We start from the raw sequence: 19,793 nt of genomic DNA, 5'->3' as shown, positions 1-19,793 counted from the left end.
CCGCGTGCTGTGACGTAGCGGTTGAACGCCCTCACTTCGGCAGCGCGTGGCTGGCAGCGCCCGGCTGGGCGACCGGTTCAGCGGCGGACAGCAGGCCGCTGCGCGTAGGAGGCTCCGGGTTGGAGTCCCGGCGCTGTCGGCACGAGAAGCGTTCTCGTAGTGCGGAGTGTACTCTATCCCGCCCCGTCTTCTTCCCTGCTCCTCCTGGTGGCTCGTCCGCGGTGGACGGGCGGAACGGGCTGCAGTCCCCCAGCGTCGTCGGCTCACCCGGTTGTGACGGCAGATGCACAGGGCCTAGGCCCCGCACGATCTCGACGACGGCTCACCGATGCGGTCAGCATTGGCGGCGAGCGAGTCTGCCGCGATGTCTGCTAATCCTGGGTTGACGATTGACAGCGGCAGCAGAGGACCAGAGCTGGTACTGTCTCCTCACGTCTGCTGCTGGATGGGCCGCCCTTACGGCAACATCTCCTTAATAAAGATTAACATGTCGATCACTGAGCTGAAGCCGGCCGCGGTAGTCTAGCGGTTCTGGCGCTGCAGTCCGGAACCGCGGGACTGCTACGGTCGCAGGTTCGAATCCTGCCTCGGGCATGGGTGTGTGTGATGTCCTTAGGTTAGTTAGATTTAAGTAGTTCTAAGTTCTAGGGGACTTATGACCTAAGATGTTGAGTCCCATAGTGCTCAGAGCCATTTGAACCATTTTTGAACTGAGCTGAACACTATGCAGCGACCCAGTACACATCTAACTGCAAGTCTAACTGCGAGTGCCTTGTTGCTATCAAAGCTGGCGTATTTAAAGGAAGCACGAGCGACGTCCTGACGTCATGCTCGTTTTTAATGAACGCATTCGTTCCACGTATACTGCTGATTCATCTGTCGTACTCGCCCCTTAGGAGTTCTTGCGACAGAGTTACGTGTTGTTATGGCAGACTTACGCGAAGTTGGGAAATGCAGTACAGCTGACGCTATACTTCTGCCTTACACTCTACGAAAGTCTCCGTCTAACACAAACCCGCGTGCTAAGCAATTCTGTCTCGCCTGTTGTGTGTAACCAGGCGCTACAGTCTGGAACCGCACGACCGCTACGGTCGCAGGTTCGAATCCTGCCTCGGGCATGGATGTGTGTGATGTCCTTAGGTTAGTTAGGTTTAAGTAGTTCTAAGTTCTAGGGGACTTATGACCACAGCAGTTGAGTCCCATAGTGCTCAGAGCCATTTGAACCATTTTGTAACCAGGCCACTGCCCCTGCGTGACGACACATTCCATACATGTGCAATCCTCTTACCTCTTGGTTAACCTACTGCCTCTGCCTCTCGGCATAGGCAACGAAACTTTGACAATATTCCACGTTTCCGACTCTTTACTATTCCGCGACACTACAATATTGGTAAGTCCGATTAATGAGCACATGCAACAGGGGGGGGAAGTGTTGTTCTACACTGAAGTGCCAAAGAAACGCATAGACATGCGTGTTCAAATACAGAAATATGTAAAGAGGTAGAATACGGCACTGCGGTCGGCAACGCCTATGTAAGACCAGTGTCTGGCGCAGTTGCTAAATCGGTTACTGCTGCTGCAATGGCAGGTTATCAAGCTTTTAAGTGAGTTTGAAGGCGGTGTTATAGTCGGCCCACGAGCGATGGGACACGGCATCTCCAAGGTAGCGATGAAGTGCGGGTTTTCCCGTACGACCGGTTCACAAGTGTACTATGATATCAGGAATCCAGTAAAACATCAAATCTCCGACATCACTGCTGCCGGAAAAAGATACTGCGAGAATGGGACGAATGACGACTGAAAAGAATCGTTCTACGTGATAGAAGTGCAACCCTTCCGCAAATTGCTGCAGATTTCAGTGCTATGCCGTCAACAACTCTCAATGAAACATCATCCTTATGGGCGTTCAGAACAGAAGGCCCACTCGTTTACCCTCGATAACTGCACAACGCAAAGCTTTTATGCCTCGCCTGGACCTGTCATCACCGACATTCGAATGTTGATGACTGGAAACATGTTGGCTGGTTGGACGAGTTCCGTTTTAATTTGTATGGAACGAATAGGCGAGTACCGGTATTGAGACAACCTTATGACTCCATGAACCCTGCGTATCAACAGGGAATTGTTCAAGCTGGTTGAGGCTCTGTAATAGTGTGGGGCATGTGCAGTTGCAGTGATATGGGACCCCTGATATGTCTAGATATGACTCTGACAGGTGACACATACGTAATCATCCTGTCAGATCACCTGCATCCATTCGTGTCCATTGTGCATTCCGACGGACTTGGGCAATTCCAGGAGCACAATGCGACAGCCCACACGTCCAGAATTGCTACAGAGTGGCTCCGGGAACATTCTTCTGAGTTCAAACACTTCCGCTGTCCACCAAATTCCCCAGACATGAACATTATGGAGCATATGTGGAACGCCTTGCAACGCTCTGTTCAGAAGAGTTCTCCACCCTCTCGTACTCTTACGGATTTATGGACAGTCATGCAGGATTAATGGGGTAAATTCCCTCCAGCACTACTTGAGACATTAGTCGAGTCCATGCCATGTAGTGTTGCGACACTTCTGCGTGCTTGAGTGGACCCTGCACGATAGTAGGCAGGTGTATCAGTTTCTTCGGCTCTTCAGTGTACGAAGCAACACGACGACAGTGTCAGATACCCCAAAAAATTTATTGGAATACTGGTATGGTTGCTTATACGTGACATATTAATTTGTTCTACATTATTCTTTTGCGTTCTTTTATATATTTATTTTTAGTTATGTACGTCTGCAACCCTAAAAAATCGTACATCTAATGCTCTAGGTAAACCTAGATCGTGCCAGAAGGAAATAAGGTGTTAATGAGATGTAAAAACATACGGTATTAATTCAGTACTGCAGGTTTTCTCAAAAGCCTCATTTCTGTAATATTCTGTCTCTTTCTGTAGAAGCCATATGTGACTTTCATGTAACAGAACAGGGATACTCATACTTTTATAAGATTTCACAAGGCTCTCAACTATTAATTTTTAAAATTTCTTTTAGTGTCTGTAGATTGCCATATTTGTAATTCACTGTTGCTATTCTAATTTTAATATTAATTTCGTCTTGGAAATAAAAAGCGTGTCCTAGAAAATTCAGTACATAAGACTTGTTTCTTATCAATTACTGCTCTAGACCTGATAGAGTCTTGATCAATCAAAAGTTTCTCGAAATGCTAAGATTTGCTGTGCGACAATCAAACTGAGTTAAAGAGTTGCTCTTTATATGTAATCCTCACTGTTTGCAATTAGTAGAAAGTCCCCAGAAAAAAACTTGACATTACATATGTAGCGTAACTTTTAAGTTTGTATGGCCCTTGCCATCATACGACATCTAAGTACAACGTTAGTACTCAGTATGTATCAAAGATGGTGGTATGCATATATCATATTTCCTTCTAAAAATGTAGGTACCTAACAATGGTTACGTCTGTACAAGTGTTTTATTACTTTTGTCAGATGTAAAAATCACTACCTTTCCCACATAATGTTCCACGATACATCGTAGCTAATTTTATTTAATGCTATCCTATTATCTATAAGCAGTTGAGTTTTCCGGTTTCTTCTTTTTAAAATATATTTCTTAGTTGATGATGTTGTTGGGTACTGAAGCTCACTACTTTTAGTCCCAGTTTTGTTAAAAATGAAATGCTTTTAGGTCTCCGGATTCAACAAAACAAACATGGTTACTTTTTCTTTCTCCTAGACGTGGGCTCTGTTTATAAGTTACAACTTAGTTATCTTTCGCTTAACACGGATGTTACTTTGGTACAGCTTTTCAAATCCTTGTTCAGCTGACTCAGTCTAAGCTTCCCGTAATCACGTCCTCTTTTACAGCAACCTCGTGACCGGCAGAGGAGCATGCTGCAGGGCATGCACTACCGTTCATGGTGATCACACGCCCTACCAAGAGCCACGCCCCGCCTTTTGTAACCTGCAGGGGACCATAATAAATCGCGATGACATCAGTGTAATAGTTGTCACATCTTTGACAACACTTTAACAGTGCACTCGGGACATTGTCATCCAAGTAATTACGGAGCAACGTTCACGCTTTGTGGTACGAATCAAGCAATTCATATACAAAAAATATGTTATTAAGTGAGATAGCGTAGTGATTAGCACACTGGATTAACTTTCGAGTGTAAGGTTTAGCATCCCGTGATTTCTCTACACTGCGTACGACATGGTTGCTTTGAAAAGAAAACTGCTTATTTCCTTTTTCCCATCCTTCTCCAAGTCTTGTGTTCCGTCTCTACTGACCTCGGCGTCGACAGGCCGTTAATCTTTCTTCACTCTTCATCAAAAATGGTGTTATAACTTTTCCACTCATCAACTCTGTACAGTCTCTGGGTAACGCCCTCCCCCCCCCCCCCTCTCCCCATCCACGGTTGCAGGAGAGCATTTGAATCTCCAATCTCCAGCCTTGTCCCAAACGTATTTATCAGGCTCTCCATTGCGAAAAAACCAGTTGAATCAGTAGCCAGTCACTGCGATTTATTAACACTGCAATAACGTATTTATTCTCAGCATCGGGCACACTGCTGTCCAAAAATTAAGGACGAAAGTAACTTCCGCATGATGTGTCACTGCCAACAATCATAACTCTATGAAACATGGCCCATATACAGAAAAACTGCTACACTACAGTACAGAATGTAACTGAAATAAGTACGACCGAGCGTGGTGGCACAGCGGTTAGCACACTGGATTAGTTTTCGAGAGGACGACGGCCATCCTGATTCAGATTTTCCCTAAATCGCTTCAAGCTTCCTTTGAAAGGGCAACGCCGTCTTCCTTCCCTACCCTTCCTTAATCCTGTGGGACCGACTCTCGCTGTTTCGTCCTGTGGGATCCTGCCCACCCGTCTAGCATAGGATGCCTAGGAAGCTGTTTTCTCTGATAGCTAGACAACATTCAAGCAGAATTAGATTTTCACTCTGCAGCGGAGTGTACGCTGATATGAAACTTCCTGGCAAATTAAAACTGTGTGCCGGACCGAGACTCGAACTCGGGACCTTTGCCTTTCGTGGGCAAGTGCTCTACCATCTGAGCTACCCAAGCACGACTCAGTACCCGTCCTCACAGCTCTACTTCTGCCAGTATCTCGTCTCCTACCTTCCAAGCTTCACAGAAGCTCTCCTGCGAACCTTGCAGAACTAGAACTCCTGGAAGAAAGGATATTACGGAGAGATGGCTTAGCCACAGCCCGGGGAATGTTTCCAGAATGAGATTTTCACTCTGTGGCGGAGTGTGCGCTGATATGAAACTTCCTGGCAGATTAAAAGGTAGGAGACGAGATACTTCCAGAAGCAGAGCTGTGAGGACGGGGCGTGAGTCGTGCTTGGGTAGCTCAGATGGTAGAGCACTTGCCCGCGAAATGCAAAGGTCCGGAGTTCGAGTCTCGGTCCGCCACACAGTTTTAATCTGCCAGGAAGTTTCTTTAACTTTCAAGCAAATCATATTAATGAATTTTATTACAGTAAACTGAATTGGCAATACTTAACTTTGCCTTTTTCATAACGAAGTGTCGCAAGCAGTTGGCGACATGCCATAGATACTATTTCCATGCAAGCGAAACTTAAGTCACGACTAATGGGTTAGGATGACAGCTCGTCTTCTAGTGCGGCCGAGGATAGCCGTAGCGGCGCTTATAATCTCTTCGTCTAGGTGCCGCTGCTGTGGTGTCGTCCTGGTCAGCGTTCTATTGGCTGACGTCGCCTCAGAGGCCTCTCTGCTGCAACGTTGCGGGCCGACGTGTCGGCGCTTGATGTTATGCCATGACAGGTTCCCTCCCCAAAATCAACCAACTTGAAGGAAATGCGCATTAAGATTTTCAGAAACGCCCTTATTCCAAGACAATAATTACACTGATTTCACCGTGATCTATGATGGTCCCCTGGACACCACAAAATGGGGGACGTGATTCATAATGAGGCAAAGCGTGCTTGTGACGTGCTCCGACGCTGGCCACGGGACTGGTAAGTAGTTCTTGTGGCAGGAGTTGCCTTTCCTCCAACAGCGCGTTTGGTAACTGCTCGATGGACGCTGGCGCATGTAGACGTCCTGCAACACGTCTTCCAAACACATGCCCCACACATTCTCCATGATCAGGCCCGTCATTTCGCGGAATATCCTCTCATTCCAAGAGATCCTCCACCTGCACAGTTGGATGTGGTCGCCCATTGTCATCCGTAAAAATGAAGTCAGGACCAAATGCCTCGGAGTGTAGCGGCAGTGGGGAGTCTGGTGCGTTGCATGGTACACCCCAAGTGTTACATGCTTCACCCACGGTCCCTGCTGTCGAGACATCTTCGCGGGTACCGGGTACGGTTGGACCACCCTCTCCCCAAGGGGAGTGACGGGTTCAGCGGCGTTCGCGCCGCACGAGGCGGAGGGTCAATGTGGAGGCTGGCCGTGTGGCATTAGCCGCTCTGCCTGTGAGTGGACATTGTGGCCGCTCCTTCAGCAAGGTCCTAGCAGGCACGCGGGGGAGGGGTTTATTAGTTATTGGGAGCTCCAACGTTAGGCGGGTGATGGAGCCCCTTAGGGAAATAGCGGACAGGTCGGGGAAGAAGGCCAGTGTTCAATCTGCTTGCCAGGGGGTCTCATCCGAGATGTGGAGGAGGCCCTGCCGGTGGCGATAGAGAGCACTGGGTGCACCCGACTGTAAATTGTTGCTCATGTCGGCACCAATGACTCCTGCCGTCTGGATCCAGAGGTCATCCTCAGTTTATACAAGCGGTTGGCGGAGTTGGTGAAGGCGGAACGCCTCGCTCGCGGGGTGGAATTTGAGCTAACTATTTGTAGTATCCAGAATGAGATTTTCACTCTGCAGCGGAGTGTGCGCTGATATGAAACTTCCTGGCAGATTAAAACTGTGTGCCCGACCGAGACTCGAACTCGGGACCTTTGCCTTTCGCGGGCAAGTGCTCTACCAACTGAGCTACCGAAGCACGACTCACGCCCGGTACTCACAGCTTTACTTCTGCCAGTACCTCGTCTCCTACCTTCCAAACTTTGCAGAAGCTCTCCTGCGAAACTTGCAGAACTAGCACTCCTGAAAGAAAGGATATTGCGGAGACATGGCTTAGCCACAGCCTGGGGGATGTTTCCAGAATGAGATTTTCACTCTGCAGCGGAGTGTGCGCTGATATGAAACTTCCTGGCAGATTAAAACTGTGTGCCCGACCGAGACTCGAACTCGGGACCTTTGCCTTTCGCGGGCAAGTGCTCTACCAACTGAGCTACCGAAGCACGACTCACGCCCGGTACTCACAGCTTTACTTCTGCCAGTACCTCGTCTCCTACCTTCCAAACTTTGCAGAAGCTCTCCTGCGAAACTTGCAGAACTAGCACTCCTGAAAGAAAGGATATTGCGGAGACATGGCTTAGCCACAGCCTGGGGGATGTTTCCAGAATGAGATTTTCACTCTGCAGCGGAGTGTGCGCTGATATGAAACTTCCTGGCAGATTAAAACTGTGTGCCCGACCGAGACTCGAACTCGGGACCTTTGCCTTTCGCGGGCAAGTGCTCTACCAACTGAGCTACCGAAGCACGACTCACGCCCGGTACTCACAGCTTTACTTCTGCCAGTACCTCGTCTCCTACCTTCCAAACTTTGCAGAAGCTCTCCTGCGAAACTTGCAGAACTAGCACTCCTGAAAGAAAGGATATTGCGGAGACATGGCTTAGCCACAGCCTGGGGGATGTTTCCAGAATGAGATTTTCACTCTGCAGCGGAGTGTGCGCTGATATGAAACTTCCTGGCAGATTAAAACTGTGTGCCCGACCGAGACTCGAACTCGGGACCTTTGCCTTTCGCGGGCAAGTGCTCTACCAACTGAGCTACCGAAGCACGACTCACGCCCGGTACTCACAGCTTTACTTCTGCCAGTACCTCGTCTCCTACCTTCCAAACTTTGCAGAAGCTCTCCTGCGAAACTTGCAGAACTAGCACTCCTGAAAGAAAGGATATTGCGGAGACATGGCTTAGCCACAGCCTGGGGGATGTTTCCAGAATGAGATTTTCACTCTGCAGCGGAGTGTGCGCTGATATGAAACTTCCTGGCAGATTAAAACTGTGTGCCCGACCGAGACTCGAACTCGGGACCTTTGCCTTTCGCGGGCAAGTGCTCTACCAACTGAGCTACCGAAGCACGACTCACGCCCGGTACTCACAGCTTTACTTCTGCCAGTACCTCGTCTCCTACCTTCCAAACTTTGCAGAAGCTCTCCTGCGAAACTTGCAGAACTAGCACTCCTGAAAGAAAGGATATTGTGGAGACATGGCTTAGCCACAGCCTGGGGGATGTTTCCAGAATGAGATTTTCACTCTGCAGCGGAGTGTGCGCTGATATGAAACTTCCTGGCAGATTAAAACTGTGTGCCCGACCGAGACTCGAACTCGGGACCTTTGCCTTTCGCGGGCAAGTGCTCTATCAGTTTCATATCAGCGCACACTCCGCTGCAGAGTGAAAATCTCATTCTGGAAACTGATAGAGCACTTGCCCGCGAAAGGCAAAGGTCCCGAGTTCGAGTCTCGGTCGGGCACACAGTTTTAATCTGCCAGAAAGTTTCATATCAGCGCACACTCCGCTGCAGAGTGAAAATCTCATTCTGGAAACATCCCCCAGGCTGTGGCTAAGCCATGTCTCCGCAATATCCTTTCTTTCAGGAGTGCTAGTTCTGCAAGTTTCGCAGGAGAGCTTCTGCAAAGTTTGGAAGGTAGGAGACGAGGTACTGGCAGAAGTAAAGCTGTGAGTACCGGGCGTGAGTCGTGCTTCGGTAGCTCAGTTGGTAGAGCACTTGCCCGCGAAAGGCAAAGGTCCCGAGTTCGAGTCTCGGTCGGGCACACAGTTTTAATCTGCCAGGAAGTTTCATATCAGCGCACACTCCGCTGCAGAGTGAAAATCTCATTCTGGAAACATCCCCCAGGCTGTGGCTAAGCCATGTCTCCGCAATATCCTTTCTTTCAGGAGTGCTAGTTCTGCAAGTTTCGCAGGAGAGCTTCTGCAAAGTTTGGAAGGTAGGAGACGAGGTACTGGCAGAAGTAAAGCTGTGAGTACCGGGCGTGAGTCGTGCTTCGGTAGCTCAGTTGGTAGAGCACTTGCCCGCGAAAGGCAAAGGTCCCGAGTTCGAGTCTCGGTCGGGCACACAGTTTTAATCTGCCAGGAAGTTTCATATCAGCGCACACTCCGCTGCAGAGTGAAAATCTCATTCTGGAAACATCCCCCAGGCTGTGGCTAAGCCATGTCTCCGCAATATCCTTTCTTTCAGGAGTGCTAGTTCTGCAAGTTTCGCAGGAGAGCTTCTGCAAAGTTTGGAAGGTAGGAGACGAGGTACTGGCAGAAGTAAAGCTGTGAGTACCGGGCGTGAGTCGTGCTTCGGTAGCTCAGTTGGTAGAGCACTTGCCCGCGAAAGGCAAAGGTCCCGAGTTCGAGTCTCGGTCGGGCACACAGTTTTAATCTGCCAGGAAGTTTCATATCAGCGCACACTCCGCTGCAGAGTGAAAATCTCATTCTGGAAACATCCCCCAGGCTGTGGCTAAGCCATGTCTCCGCAATATCCTTTCTTTCAGGAGTGCTAGTTCTGCAAGTTTCGCAGGAGAGCTTCTGCAAAGTTTGGAAGGTAGGAGACGAGGTACTGGCAGAAGTAAAGCTGTGAGTACCGGGCGTGAGTCGTGCTTCGGTAGCTCAGTTGGTAGAGCACTTGCCCGCGAAAGGCAAAGGTCCCGAGTTCGAGTCTCGGTCGGGCACACAGTTTTAATCTGCCAGGAAGTTTCATATCAGCGCACACTCCGCTGCAGAGTGAAAATCTCATTCTGGAAACATCCCCCAGGCTGTGGCTAAGCCATGTCTCCGCAATATCCTTTCTTTCAGGAGTGCTAGTTCTGCAAGTTTCGCAGGAGAGCTTCTGCAAAGTTTGGAAGGTAGGAGACGAGGTACTGGCAGAAGTAAAGCTGTGAGTACCGGGCGTGAGTCGTGCTTCGGTAGCTCAGTTGGTAGAGCACTTGCCCGCGAAAGGCAAAGGTCCCGAGTTCGAGTCTCGGTCGGGCACACAGTTTTAATCTGCCAGGAAGTTTCATATCAGCGCACACTCCGCTGCAGAGTGAAAATCTCATTCTGGAAACATCCCCCAGGCTGTGGCTAAGCCATGTCTCCGCAATATCCTTTCTTTCAGGAGTGCTAGTTCTGCAAGTTTCGCAGGAGAGCTTCTGCAAAGTTTGGAAGGTAGGAGACGAGGTACTGGCAGAAGTAAAGCTGTGAGTACCGGGCGTGAGTCGTGCTTCGGTAGCTCAGTTGGTAGAGCACTTGCCCGCGAAAGGCAAAGGTCCCGAGTTCGAGTCTCCGTCGGGCACACAGTTTTAATCTGCCAGGAAGTTTCATATCAGCGCACACTCCGCTGCAGAGTGAAAATCTCATTCTGGAAACATCCCCCAGGCTGTGGCTAAGCCATGTCTCCGCAATATCCTTTCTTTCAGGAGTGCTAGTTCTGCAAGTTTCGCAGGAGAGCTTCTGCAAAGTTTGGAAGGTAGGAGACGAGGTACTGGCAGAAGTAAAGCTGTGAGTACCGGGCGTGAGTCGTGCTTCGGTAGCTCAGTTGGTAGAGCACTTGCCCGCGAAAGGCAAAGGTCCCGAGTTCGAGTCTCGGTCGGGCACACAGTTTTAATCTGCCAGGAAGTTTCATATTTGTAGTATCGTTCCCAGAACCGATCGCGGTCCTCTGGTTTGGAGCCGAGTGAAAGGCTTAAACCAGAGGGACAGACGATTCTGTGGAGATATGGGGTGCAAATTTCTCGACCTCCGCTATCGGGTGGAGAAATGTAGGGTCCCCCTGAATAGGTCAGGCGTGCACTACACGCCGGAAGCGGCTACAACGGTTGCGGAGTACGTGTGGAGTGCACATGTAGGTTTTTTAGGTTAGAGAATTCCCTCCCTAGGCCAAACAAGACGCCTCCTGAGACGCGACAAGGTAGTAGTAGGCAGAACGCAATAGGGAATAACAATATTAATGTGATAATAGTAAACTGCAGGAGCGTCTATAGAAAGGTCCCGGAACAGCTCTCGTTAATAAACGGTCACAACGCCCATATAGTACTAGGGACAGAAAGTTAGCTGAAACCAGATGTAAACAGTAATGAAATTCTAAACTCAGATTGGAATATATACCGCAGAGACAGGCTGGACTGTGAAGGGGGAGGCGTGTTTATAGCGATAAGAAGTGCAGTAGTATCGAAGGAAATTGACGGAGATCCGAAATGTGAAATAATTTGGGTGAAGGTCTCAGTTAAAGCAGGCTCAAATATGGTAATTGGATATCTCTATAGGCCCCATGGCTCGCAGATGTTGTGGCAGAACACCTGAAGGAAAATTTGGAAAATATTTCGAGTAGATTTCCCGACCATGTCATAGTTCTCGATGGAGATTTTAATTTACCAGATATAGACTGGGAGACTCAAACGTTTATAACGGGTGGCAGGGACAAATAATTCAGTGAAATTTTTTGAAGTGGATTATCTGAAAACTACCTTGAGCAGTTAAACAGAGAACCGACTCGTGGCGATAACATATTAGACCTTCTGGTGACAAACAGACCCGAACTATTTGAAACAGTTAACGCTGAACAGGGAATCAGCGATCATAAAGCGATTACTGCATCGATGATTTCAGCTGTAAATAGAAATATTAAAAAATGTAGGAAGATTTTTCTGTTCAGCAAAAGTGACAAAAAGCAGATTTCTGAGTACTTGATGGCTCAACACTAAAGTTTTGTCTCAAGTACAGATAGTGTTGAGGATCAGTGGACCAAGTTGAAAACCATCGTACAATATGCATTAGATGAGTGTGTGCCAAGCAAGATCGTAAGAGACGGAAAAGAGCCACCGTGGTACAAAAACCGAATTAGGAAACTACTATGGAAGCAAAGGGAACTTCACAGCAAACATAAACATAGCCAAAGCCTTGGAGACAAACAAAAATTACACGAAGCGAAATGTAGTGTGAGGAGGGCTATGCGAGAGGCATTGAACGAATTCGAAAGTAAAGTTCTATGTACTGACTTGGCACAAAATCCTAAGAAATTTTGGTCTTATGTCAAAGCGGTAGGTGGATCAGAACAAAATGTCCAGACACTGTGACCAAAATGGTACTGAAACGGAGGATGACAGACTAAAGGCCGAAATACTAAATGTCTTTTTCCAAAGCTGTTTCACAGAGGAAGACTTCACTGTAGTTCCTTCTCTAGATTGTCGCACAGATGACGAAATGGTAGATATCGATATAGGTGACAGAGGGATAGAGAAACAATTAAAATCGCTCAAAAGAGGAAAGGCCGCTGGACCTGATGGGATACCAGTTCGATTTTACACAGAGTACGCGAAGGAAGTTGCCCCCCTTCTTGCAGCGGTGTACCGTAGGTCTCTAGAAGAGCGTAGCGTTCCAAAAGATTGGAAAAGGGCACAGGTCATCCCCGTTTTCAAGAAGGGACGTCGAACAGATGACTCAGATCCCACCGAGCGCGCATCGGATGCGCTGGGAGCGACGTATTGCAGCAATCCCACATGCACCAACCACCTTCGACCAGTTGTCAACCTTGCTGGTGGAGGAATGGAAGGACTTACCACAGGAATTCCTCACCAACCTCGCGACCGGCATAGGAGCATGCTGCAAAGCGTGCGTTGTCGTTCGTGGTCATCACATACACCCTCAAGGGAACCGAGCCCCGCCTTTGGTACTATCCAGGGGACCACAACAAATCTCAGTGACATCAGTGTAATAGCTGTCTTTGAATAAAAGTGTCATTCCAATTCGTCTCATTAGGTATTTCTTTCAGTTACCACCTGCACTATATGAAGCAGAGGAAAGTCCACTGGACATGACGGGATACCAATTCGATTCTACACAGAGTACGCGAAAGAACTTGCCCCCCCTTCTAACAGCCGTGTACCGCAAGTCTCTAGAGGAACAGAAGGTTCCAAATGATTGGAAAAGAGCACAGGTACTCCCAGTCTTCAAGAAGGGTCGTCGAGCAGATGCGCAAAACTATAGACCTATATCTCTGACGTCGATCTGTTGTAGAATTTTAGAACATGTCTTTTGCTCGAGTATCATGTCGTTTTTGGAAACTCAGAATCTACTATGTAGGAAACAACATGGATTCCGGAAACAGCGATCGTGTGAAACCCAACTCGCTTTATTTGTTCATGAGACCCAGAAAATATTAGATACAGGCTCCCAGGTAGATGCTATTTTTTTTGACTTCCGGAAGGCGTTCGATACAGTTCCGCACTGTCGCCTGATAAACAAAGTAAGAGCCTACGGAATATCAGACCAGCTGTGTGGCTGGATTGAAAAGTTTTTAGCAAACAGAACACAGCATGTTGTTATCAACGGAGAGACGTCTACAGACATTAAAGTAACCTCTGGCGTGCCACAGGGGAGTGTTATGGGACCATTGCTTTTCACAATATATATAAATGACCTAGTAGATAGTGTCGGAAGTTCCATGCGGCTTTTCGCGGATGATGCTGTAGTATACAGAGAAGTTGCAGCATTAGAAAATTGTAGCGAAATGCAGGAAGATCTGCAGCGGATAGGCACTTGGTGCAGGGAGTGGCAACTGACCCTTAATATAGACAAATGTAATGTATTGCGAATACATAGAAAGAAGGATCCTTTATTGTATGATTATATGATAGCGGAACAAACACTGGTAGCAGTTACTTCTGTAAAATATCTGGGAGTATGCGTGCGGAACGATTTGAAGTGGAATGATCATATAAAATTAATTGTTGGTAAGGCGGGTACCAGGTTGAGATTCATTGGGAGAGTCCTTAGAAAATGTAGTGCATCAACAAAGGAGGTGGCTTACAAAACACTCGTTCGACCTATACTTGAGTATTGCTCATCAGTGTGGGATCCGTACCAGATCGGGTTGACGGAGGAGATAGAGAAGATCCAAAGAAGAGCGGCGCGTTTCGTCACAGGGTTATTTGGTAACCGTGATAGCGTTACGGAGATGTTTAACACACTCAAGTGGCAGACTCTGCAAGAGAGGCGCTCTGCATCGCGGTGTAGCTTGCTCGCCAGGTTTCGAGAGGGTGCGTTTCTGGATGAGGTATCGAATATATTGCTTCCCCCTACTTATACCTCCCGAGGAGATCACGAATGTAAAATTAGGGAGATTAGAGCGCGCACAGAGGCTTTCAGACAGTCGTTCTTCCCGCGAACCATACGCGACTGGAACAGGAAAGGGAGATAATGACAGTGGCACGTAAAGTGCCCTCCGCCACACACCGTTGGGTGGCTTGCGGAGTATAAATGTAGATGTAGATGTAGAAGCAGTTCTTTCTATGTATGGTCCTAGTTTCATCGAGATCAATTCCTTCTGTCACACGTCACGCGAAAGTTAATTTCCCCCTTTTCCACGCCAGCGTCGTTCTGATATACAGATCAAAATCATCTCTTAATGAAGCCTTAATATTGTTTTTCACACTCTAGTTTTACACTTGCACCGTATGCCCAAGGTAAAAATTTTTTCCTTGCAAAAATCAAGTTGTTGTCGGACTCGAACGCTACAAAACTTTCATCCATCCCCGTAATGCTTTGCTGTGCACTTGTTCAAAGGTCTTTCGGAGCAGTGGAATTTTATGTTGCACGGATAAATTTAGCTTATACCGTCCAGCCTTGCTTTCTCTAGGCAGTCGTAAAGCTGGGCTCTGAGAGCATTGGAGCACTGAGCCACGTCGTAATTTCCTAGCATTGCTACAGTAAACGCTACGTTAGTAGAATGTGCTCTTGGAGCTGCGTTGTGTCTATTTAAGGCTTTTTGCACGTGAAACTGAGAATTTTCCTGCGAAGGAGAGTACATACGAGGCGTGGTTTTTAAGTAAGTACCGTTTTGAAATTTAAAAAAGACGTGCTTAGATATCTCAATAATTTTGTTTTTACATGAAAGCCTGTACCTTAATCTACGCATTGACGCCATTACAGTCTGATTCTTCCTTGTTTACGTTATATACTGTGAGTTTAAGATGCCTCCGATAATCGTGGGTCCCGCCGACTGTGAAGTACGGGCTGTTATAAGATTTCGTAGTGCTAAAGGCCTAAAAGCGATCGATATTCATCGTGAGATCTGTGCAGTTTACGGAGAAAACATTATGAGGGATGGAACGGTTAGAAAGTAGGTGAGAGCATTTAAAGATGGCCGCACAAATAAGCATGATGAACAACGGAGTGGGCGTCCTTCGGTCGTTAATGAAAGTTTGGTGCAAGAAGTAAACAATAAGGTGAGAGAAAACAGACGCTTTACGGTTTCCTCCTTGCGGGATGACTTTCCTAACATTTCTCGTAGTGTTTTGTATGGCATTGTGACCGAGCACTTGAATTATCGAAAATTGTTCACACGTTGCGTACCGAAAATGTTGACGGATGTGCACAAAAAAATGGTTCAAATGGCTCTGAGCACTATGGGACTTAACATCTATGGTCATCAGTCCCCTAGAACTTAGAACTACTTAAACCTAACCAACCTAAGGACGGCACACAACACCCAGCCATCACGAGGCAGAGAAAATCCCTGACCCCTCCGGGAATCGAACCCGGGAACCCGGGCGTGGGAAGCGAGAACGCTACCGCACGACCACGAGATGCGGGCTGGATGTGCACAAAATCAAACGTTTATCAGTACATTGACTTTCCTTGAGCGGTACCACAACGAAGGTGATGATTTCGTAAGTCAAATTGTTACGGGCGATGAAACATGGGTGGCCTACGTCACACCAGAATCAAAGCAAAAGTCCATGGAAGTAGAGCAAGGCCATCGTTTTGCTGCAAGACAATGCCCGTCCGTATGTGGCGAATCAGACCAAAGATCTCATCACATGTTTTCGATGGGAAACTTTATATCATCATCTGTACAGCCCCGATCTCGCGCCCAGTGACTACCATCTGTTCCTGCACTTGAAGAAACACCTGGGGGGTCAGCGTCTTCAAGATGATGTCAAAACAGTGGTGATGCAGTGGATAATAAGTCAGGCGGCAGACTTCTATGATGAGCGTATTCAGAAACTGGTACAACGTTATGAAAAGTGCCGAATATTCATGGAAATTATGTAGGAAAGTAGATAAGGTACAGGCTTTCATGTAAAAATAAAATTATTGAGATATCTTAGCATATCTTTTTTTAAATTTCAAAACAGTACTTACTCAAAAAAAACCCTCGTAGTATACTGATAAGCCAAAAAATTTTGACCGCTGCCCACCACGAGGCTGGATGCCGCCTGGTGAAGTTGCGTGTGGGGTCACCGCCAGACACCACACTTGCTAGGTGGTAGCTTTAAATCGGCCGCGGTCCATTAGTACATGTCGGACCCGCGTGTCGCCACTGTCAGTAATTGCAGACCGAGCGCCACCACACGGCAGGTCTAGAGAGACGTACTAGCACTCGCCCCAGTTGTACGACGACTTTGCTAGCGACTACACTGACGAAGCCTTTCTCTCATTTGCCGAGAGACAGTTAGAATAGCCTTCAGCTAAGTCCATGGCTACGACCTAGCAAGGCGCCATTAACCATATCTAGAGAGTCTCACTTGTATCATCAAGAATGCTGTATAGAAATGATGGATTAAAGTTAGTATTCCAGCAGCTACGTACTTTTCTTTATAGCATTCATTACGTATCCTGTTCCAGACCTCACGCCAGTCTGCGTTAGATTATAGCGTGCATTTCGGCCTCCTCTAACTACAAGGTGTTGGCACATCTGCCAACACATCATTGGCGACGAGAATGGAATCCAAATTGGCGGGACCACTCCGTCCATGTTTCCTCGTGTGGCTGAAAATTACGGAATTGCGGTGCAACTGCGTGCTGTGGCTGCGGTAGCGATGAAGCGGCGGCGGCCGCATCTTTGTATTTGGTTTTGGGGGCCTCTGGTGAGGTGCGTCGGCATCTCAATCAGCTGCGCCTCTGTCGTCGCACGGGTTCTGCCGCTCCCCGTCTGCTTTCAGCGACGGTGCCGTCCGGTCAGCGCCCTGGGGGCCCATCTACTGGCTCGCCTCATCCCCAGGTGTTACCGACGATGCCTTCCATTTTGCCCCATGGCGACGCGCCGCCGCCGCCGCCGCCGCCGCCGCCTGTTCTCCCGCCGGCGCCGCCCGCAGTGGACGCTTCGCTGCAGCCGCCAAGCGCCTCCCTGGGTCCCGCGCCGCCGATCGCTTCCCGTGACCAGCTGTCCTCCGCCATGGAACTCTTGCCCGCTCCGGACCACATGGCGTCATCGCGCGTCGGATACCCCGACGCAATGGAGGTCGACCCTTCGGCCCCTCCTGTCTCTTTACGGGCGCATACACCGCATGTTGACGTGCACCCTGGACTAGGTTTCCAGGCGTTTCCTAGCTCACCTCGGACCGAATGGCCGGGTGCGGGTGGCACAGCCTCGCCTGTTGTTAGGCTCCTCACCTCATCACATACGTCAACGTGGGGCCCTCCCCACGGCGGGCGGAAGCCTTATAACACGACCGTTCGCCGATTTGCGGGGGAGGAATGTGGGGTCACCGCCAGATACCACACTTGCTAGGTGGTAGCTTTAAATCGGCCGCGGTCCATTAGTACATGTCGGACCCGCGTGTCGCCACTGTCAGTAATTGCAGACCGAGCGCCACCACACGGCAGGTCTAGAGAGACGTACTAGCACTCGCCCCAGTTGTAAGACGACTTTGCTAGCGACTACACTGACGAAGCCTTTCTCTCATTTGCCGAGAGACAGTTAGAATAGCCTTCAGCTAAGTCCATGGCTACGACCTAGCAAGGCGCCACTAACCATTTCTACAGAGAGTCTCACTTGTATGATCAAGAATGCTGTATACAAATGATGGATTAAAGTTAAGTATTCCAGCAGCTACGTACTTTTCTTTATAGCATTCATTACGTATCCTGTTCCAGACCTCACGCCAGTCTGCGTTAGATTATAGCGTGCATTTCGGCTTCCTCTAACTACAAGGTGTTGGCACATCTGCCAACACATCATTGCGGCCACATGAAGCTCTATGAAAACTATGTAAGCGCAGCAGAGACTGACGGGCGATCACCCTAGCGAAGATATGGCCTGCAAATGGGGAAATCCACTGACATAAGCGACTTTGTGAATGGAAAGATTGTTATTTCGCAAAGTCTGTCAAAGAGTATCTCTAAACGGCGAAGATGGCCGAGTGTTGGTGTGCTATTGTCATTGAGCATCTACCGAAAGAGGTAGGACAGTGAAACTGCCTCTAGGAGCTCAATGGTTGAACCTCCACAACTCTTCACAGAAGGTGGAGTTAGGAGGCTCGTTCGCTCTGTAAAGTAGGATAGATGGTGATCTGTTGCATCTCTGCCGAGAGGGCACAGCGTCGGTGCACGCACAGGTGTTACGGAGCACACAGTTCAGCCTACATTGTTGAACTTGGAGCTCCGTCGCAGATCACACCTACCTGTTCACACGTTGAGGCTTTTGTCTCAAAGGCTTTTGATTGTGTAAATCACGAAATTCTGCTAGACAAACTCAAGTACTGTGGCATGAGTGGGACAGTGCAGAAATGGTTTAATTCGTACCTAACTGGAAGAGTGCAGAAAGTTGAAATAAGTACACTCCTGGAAATGGAAAAAAGAACACATTGACACCGGTGTGTCAGACCCACCATACTTGCTCCGGATCACACGCACGGCACAGCGGACACACCAGGAACCGCGGTGTTGGCCGTCGAACGGCGCTAGCTGCGCAGCATTTGTGCACCGCCGCCGTCAGTGTCAGCCAGTTTGCCGTGGCATACGGAGCTCCATCGCAGTCTTTAACACTGGTAGCATGCCGCGACAGCGTGGACGTGAACCGTATGTGCAGTTGACGGACTTTGAGCGAGGGCGTATAGTGGGCATGCGGGAGGCCGGGTGGACGTACCGCCGAATTGCTCAACACGTGGGGCGTGAGGTCTACACAGTACATCGATGTTGTCGCCAGTGGTCGGCGGAAGGTGCACGTGTCCGTCGACCTGGGACCGGACCGCAGCGACGCACGGATGCACGCCAAGACCGTAGGATCCTACGCAGTGCCGTAGGGGACCGCACCGCCACTTCCCAGCAAATTAGGGACACTGTTGCTCCTGGGGTATCGGCGAGGACCATTCGCAACCGTCTCCATGAAGCTGGGCTACGGTCCCGCACACCGTTAGGCCGTCTTCCGCTCACGCCCCAACATCGTGCAGCCCGCCTCCAGTGGTGTCGCGACAGGCGTGAATGGAGGGACGAATGGAGACGTGTCGTCTTCAGCGATGAGAGTCGCTTCTGCCTTGGTGCCAATGATGGTCGTATGCGTGTTTGGCGCCGTGCAGGTGAGCGCCACAATCAGGACTGCATACGACCGAGGCACACAGGGCCAACACCCGGCATCATGGTGTGGGGAGCGATCTCCTACACTGGCCGTACACCACTGGTGATCGTCGAGGGGACACTGAATAGTGCACGGTACATCCAAACCGTCATCGAACCCATCGTTCTACCATTCCTAGACCGGCAAGGGAACTTGCTGTTCCAACAGGACAATGCACGTCCGCATGTATCCCGTGCCACCCAACGTGCTCTAGAAGGTGTAAGTCAACTACCCTGGCCAGCAAGATCTCCGGTTCTGTCCCCCATTGAGCATATTTGGGACTGGATGAAGCGTCGTTTCACGCGGTCTGCACGTCCAGCACGAACGCTGGTCCAACTGAGGCGCCAGGTGGAAATGGC

The sequence above is a fragment of the Schistocerca cancellata genome, chromosome 7, assembly GCF_023864275.1.
Source record: "Schistocerca cancellata isolate TAMUIC-IGC-003103 chromosome 7, iqSchCanc2.1, whole genome shotgun sequence".
NCBI lineage: Eukaryota > Metazoa > Arthropoda > Insecta > Orthoptera > Acrididae > Schistocerca > Schistocerca cancellata.
The sequence above is the reverse complement of the archived record's forward strand: the minus strand, read 5'-3'. Positions refer to the sequence as shown.